Here is a 6,456-nt window from a genome sequence, read left to right as displayed (position 1 = left end):
TGCAAAATACTAATTTAGTATCTCCCCCATTTTCTGCGGCTCCACACAAAGGCCGCCTTGCTGATCTTTGAGGAGCCCTATTCTCTCCCTAGTTACCCGTTTGTCCTTAATGTATTTGTAAAAACTCTTTGGATTCTCCTTAATTCTATTTGCCAAAGCTATCTCATGTCTCCTTTTTTCCCTTCTGATTTCCCTCTTAAGTATACTCCTACTTCCTTTATACTCTTCTAAGGACTCAGTCAATCTACCCTGTCTATACCTTACATATGCTTCTTTCTTTTTCTTAACCAAACACTTAATTTCTTTAATCATCCAGCATTCCCTATACCTACCAGCCTTTCCTTTCACCCTGACAGGAATATACTTTATCTGGATTCTCGTTATCTCATTTCTGAAGGCTTCTCATTTTCCAGCCTTCACCTGTGAACATCTGCCCCCAATCAGCTTTCAAAAGTTCTTGCCTAATATCGTCCAAATTGGCCTTTCTCCAGTTTTGAACTTCAACTTTTAGATCTGGTCTATCCTTTTCTATCATTATTTTAAATCTAATAGAATTATGGTCGCTGGCCCCAAAGTGCTCCCCGACTGAGACCTCAGTCACCTGCCCTGCCTTATTTCCCAAGAGTAAGTCAAGTTTTGCACCTTCTCTAGTAGGTACATCCACATACTGAATCAGAAAATTGTCTTGTACACACTTAACAAATTCCTCTCCATCTAAACCCTTAACACTATGGCAGTCCCAGTCGATGTTTGGAAAGTTAAAATCCCATACCATAACCACCCTATTTTTCTTACAGATAGCTGAGATCTCCTTACAAGTTTGTTTCTCAATTTCCCTCTGACTATTAGAGGGTCTATAATACAATCCCAATAAGGTTATCATCCCTTTCTTATTTCTCAGTTCCACCCAAATAACTTCCCTGGATGTTTTTTCCGGAATATCCTCCCTCAGCACATCTGCCATGCTATCCCTTATCAAAAATGCCACAACCCCCCTTCCCCGCCCCCCCCGCCTCCTTTTCTATCCTTCCTGTAGCATTTGTATGCTGGAACATTAAGCTGCCATCCTGCCCATCCCTGAGCCTTGTTTCTGTAATTGCTATGATATCCCAGTCCCATGTTCCTAACCATGCCCTGAGTTCATCTGCCTTCCGTGCTAGGCCCCTTGCATTGAAATAAATGCAGTTTAATTTTGTACAGGTCCCTTCTACCCCAAAAGAGCTTTCAATGATCCAAACATGTGAATCCTTCCCCCATACACCAGCTCCTCAGCCATGCATTCATCTGCTCTATCCTCCTATTCCTGCCCTCACTAGCTCGTAGCACCAGAAGTAATCCAGATATTACTACTCTCGAGGACCTCCTTTTTAAATTTCTGCATAACTCTCTGTAATCTCCCTTCAGAATCTCAACCTTTTCCCTTCCTATGTCATTGGTTCCAATGTGGACAATGACCTCTTGCTGGCCCCTCTCCCTCGTGAGAACATTTTGTACCCTCTCTGAGACATCCTTGATCTTGGCACCAGGGAAGCAACACACCATTCTGATTTTTTTGCTGCTAGTCACAGAAACGTCTGTCTGTACCTCGAACTAGAGAATAGCCTAATACAATTGATCTCTTGAAATCCAACGTACCCCTCGTTACATTAGAGGCAGTCTTAATACCAGAAACTTGACTGTTCGTGCTATGTTCCCCTGAGAATCCATCACCCCTTACATTTTCCAAAACAGCATGCTTGTTTGAAATGGGTATATCCACAAAAGACTCCTGCACTAGCTGCCTACCTCTCTTACCTTTCCTGGAGTTAACCCAGCTAGGTGACTGTATCTGAGACATTTCCCCCCTTCCTATAACTGCCGTCCATCACATACTGTTGCTGTTGCAAATTCCTCATTGCTTCTAACTGTCTCTCCAACCAATCTGTGAAGAGTAATCAGAGTTAACATTTCAATCTTAGAAATAATCAGAGAATCCCTACAGTGTAGAAACAGGCCCTTCAGCCCAACAAGTACACACCGACCCAACAAAGAATAACCCACCCAAACCTATTACTCTACATTTACCCCTGACTAATGCACCTAACCTACACATCTCTGAACACTAAGGGTAATTTAGCATGGCCAATTCATCTAACCTCCAAATCTTTGGATTGTGAGAGGAAACCGGAGCACCCAGAAGAAACCCACGCAGGCTTGGGGAGAATGTGCAAACTCCACACAGACAGTCTCCCGAGGCTGGAATCGAACGGGTCCCTGTTGCTGCGAGGCAGCTAGTGTTAATCAAGCAAAGAAGACTTCACTGGCTTGGGCAAGGGTGCAAGATTGCTGATGGCCACTGAGCCTGGGTCCGGTGACCCTTCCTCAGAAGCTTAAGATCATGTTTTAGTGTAGACAATTCCCTATCGCAGTTTTACAGCACACAGCTTGTGTCTTTTTAATTTAACCTTTTATTTTCTGATCAACCTGTTCAGAAATTTATTACACACCTCAGGAACAGGTGGGACTTAAACCCGGGACTCAGCTCGATGATTAATGAAATGACCGTTATGGTTACAAGCTGTTCTGTCTTCATCAGCCTTGATACTTATAGGGGTAAGTCAGCAAATTCTCCTAACTTGGATCTACAGAGGCAGACAACCTGTGCATTGTTGGAATAGCAGCTGCCAGCTGACAACATGGCCACGTTAAAATGGCAAGCAGATCAACAGCACAAAGATACTTATCAACAAGGCCTGCGTTGCTGTGTTCAGATTTTCAGCATGCACCATATTTTATCTTTATCACTGTATTGCTGTGTTGCTGTGAAGCTGGGACAAACTTTTAGTATCTATGAAGATGCTTGGTATCACATAGAATGGTAGAGTCACCATTCGAGTTGTCCTTTGGAGGGTAAACATTTCAGGCATGCTTGTGTTAATCAAGCAAAGAAGACTTCACTGGCTTAGGCAAGGGCGCAGGATTGCTGATGGCCATATCTTGAAAAATGTGCTATATCGAAGGTAGCTTGTGTTTGGCACCCAAAGCTCCGGTTCAAGGATGCTGTCAAAGAAAACTTAAAAGCTCTTGATATCAATTTCTGTAAATTTAAAAGACTATAGCTGATGATTGTTGCAAATAGTGACACAAGCTTTAGACAACGATTTGCCACTCGAATGACATATTGTTTTGGAAGCTCAAAAGCTGACATCAATTCTGCAAACTAGGCAGAGATCATTACACACCACCGGCAAGATAATCTGGCACTTGAAGGTAGGCTTTACATTTCCAGAATCGATTTGTTCAGCCATCAAAAAGAGGTGGCACAGTGGCTAGCACTGCTGCCTCACAGTACCAGGGACCCAGGTTCGATTCCAGCTCGGGTGACTCTCTGTGCGGAGTTTGCACATTCTTCCCGTGTCTACGTGGGTTTCCTCCGGATGCAGGCCAGGTGAATTGGCCATGCTAAATTGCCCGTAGTGTTAGGTGCATTAGTCGGGGTAAATATAGGATAGGGGAATGGGTGTGGGTGGGTTACTCTTTGGAGAGTTGGTGTGGACTTGTTGGGCTGAAGGGCCTGTTTCCATACTGTAGGGAATCTAATCTCAAGTACAACAGATAATCTCATCTGACCTCCCTAAAGCCCCGAGGCTGCATTTGCATCATTTCTGCAGATGGGCAGATGCCAATCAGCCATTGTGCCTGTAGATGGCGATCACTAATGATATATTTACTTCTTCAATAAGGAGAATTTGTGATCTGAAGATTACACACAAGGTGGTATGTATATGTAAATACAGTATTTCAGCATGAATTACCTACATCTTTGTTTTGTTGTTTGCATCACTTTGTACGTCTCGGAGGGTTCCTGACTTATGCTAGTTCAGTTTTCAAAAATCTTCTTCAACAATGTATTGTATTACAGTTTACAACTTTGATTTGCTCGAGAAATCAGTATTCACATCAGGCATGAACCAAATTTCGAAGTTTATCACATGAAAGAACATTTAGCCCATTGTATATGTGACACTTTGTTAGATACATCTTGATGGATTTGCTACCATAACACCTCAAATTTAAAGTTTTTCGTGTCAAAGTCCTTTCAAGACATCATCCTCCCCCATTTTCCCCTTTTCACCACCATCTTAGCAATCTGTTTCAGGTCTCCAACTCAACAACAACTTAGCACTCACTGATACTGCTGAATCTTGTATATTCCCATTCACTTCACTTTGTGATGAGGATGCCTTTACCTGCCTTGTTCCTATCTTCTGCTTTGCCTACCCTAAATCTTTCTGTTTATCTTCCATCATCTACATAATATTTTCCTTAAAACATAGCTCTTTGCCCAAGCTTCCGATAACCCTTTTTTAAAAATTACTCTTTTTATTGTTCTGCCTCTGTGAAGTGCTTGTGATATTTTCTACATTAAATGTAGAATCCTGTATGAATGCATATGGCTAACCTTAGCTTTACTTCCACTCACCAAAAACTGTCTTGAACGTAATGACTCATTGCAGAGTGGGCACTGTTGGAGAGCTGGTGTACTGTACTGCCCAGCTGATTCCTTCTTGTTGGTTACTTTTACTCCAGGTACTGATCAAAAGAGGCTTTGGTACCAATTCCAGAACACAATCTCTGAATGAAATGTAAATGTAGTGATCAGTTACTGTGGTTCTGTTCGCCGAGCTGGGAATTTGTGTTGCAGACGTTTCGTTCGCTGTCTAGGTGACATCCTCAGTGCTTAGGAGCCTCCTGTGAAGTGCTTCTGTGATCTTTCCTCCGGCATTTGTAGTGGCCGGTATATTGGGTCCAGGTTGATGTGCTTATTGATGGTTTCAGTACATATACAATACAGATTCAATCAATAAGCACATGGACCTGGACCCAATATACCAACCACTGCAGCGGACAGCTGGAACTGACAACCGGAAGCAGCAGATTCAAACCACTACACATGCCAGAGGAAAGATCACAGAAGTGCTTCACAGGAGGCTCCCAAGCACTGAGGATGTCACCTAGACAGGGGACGAAACGTCTGCAACACAAATTCCCAGCTCGGCGAACAGAACCACAACAACGAGCACCTGAGCTACAAATCTTCTCCCAGTGATCAGTTACCTTAATCTTGATGAATTTATGGATCTGTAACTCCAGTGGTCCTATGAATACATTTGTAACCAGACTCTGGATATTTGTAATATGGAACACAGCCTAAACCAGCCAGCCATGCATTTCCTGTTTGTTACTGTGCTGCAAATAAAAGTATCCATATGTATCTGCTGCTGCTTTGGAGGGAAATAAAGTACAAATTCTTATTTGTAGTGTCTGCACACTATTATCAAAAAGGCTTATTGCTCGTGATTCATGTTCTCAAGACCTATGAAAGTCAGCTAATGGGAGCTAAAGACCTGAGCTCATCTACATTTTTATTATAGTGCCATGTTCTAACCATGTGTGCTTCCAATAATTACTATGTTATCCAAATGATCTTTCTTCAAATGTGATTCTAGACAATGAGCATTGCCAGATTAACCAAGAATGGGAGAATTTGTGTCACGCTCCCCAATCCTATCCCTGATATTTACATTTACTTGGAAATGGGGCCACTGAATTTGCAATCAAAAGTAATAACATGACTTGATTCACTGCAGTGCATCTTGGCAATGCTTTATTTAGTGTAGAGTTAAGAATCACACATATAGCCCAATAGGTTTATTTGGAAGCACTAGCTTTTGGAGCGCTGCTCCCTCATCAGGTGGTTGAGGAGTATAAGATCGTAAGACACAGAATTCATAACAAAAGTTTACAGTGTGCTGTAACTGAAATTATATATTGAAAAAGACCTGGATTGTTTGTTAAATCTCTCATCTTTTAGAATGACCATGTTGGTTTCAGTTCTTTCATATGTAAATCGCAAAACTTTTTTAAAAGTTACATTCTCAAGTGAGCTTTAAAAATTGGTGTCATGTCGGTCCAGATAATGCATGTAAGGTGTGAGCTACCTGGTGTGAGACTGTCTGTGCCATGATGGTCAGACTGATTCTAATTTAAAAAAACGGATTTACAGAATCTTACATGGATTCGAGAGACTGTGTGTATGTGTGTGAGTAAGTGTAAAGGGGTATAAGTTTGCGAGAAGGTGCATGTGGGAGTGTATGTGTGAGTGTATGGGTCTGTAGTATGGGTGTCTGTTAGTATAGATAACCTTATGGCTGATGATATTTTGGTTCCTTTAAGTAAGATACTGTTATATGGAGTAATGAAAAAGTGAGTTTTTTGACTGTATTCATTCTGTGTCCAGAACTCCAACATTGCTGTCAGTTTTTGCCTTTTATTATGACAGAGATGAAATATAAAAGTAGGAAAGTCTTGCAACAACTGTACAAAGTATCTGTGAGGCCTAATAGATAGTGTGTACAGTTTTGGTCTCCTTATTTCAGGAGAAATATTCTTGCATTGGAGACAGATGAGAGAAGA

This window comes from Chiloscyllium plagiosum, chromosome 14 (genome assembly GCF_004010195.1).
Source record: "Chiloscyllium plagiosum isolate BGI_BamShark_2017 chromosome 14, ASM401019v2, whole genome shotgun sequence".
Taxonomy (NCBI): domain Eukaryota; kingdom Metazoa; phylum Chordata; class Chondrichthyes; order Orectolobiformes; family Hemiscylliidae; genus Chiloscyllium; species Chiloscyllium plagiosum.
The sequence above is the reverse complement of the archived record's forward strand: the minus strand, read 5'-3'. Positions refer to the sequence as shown.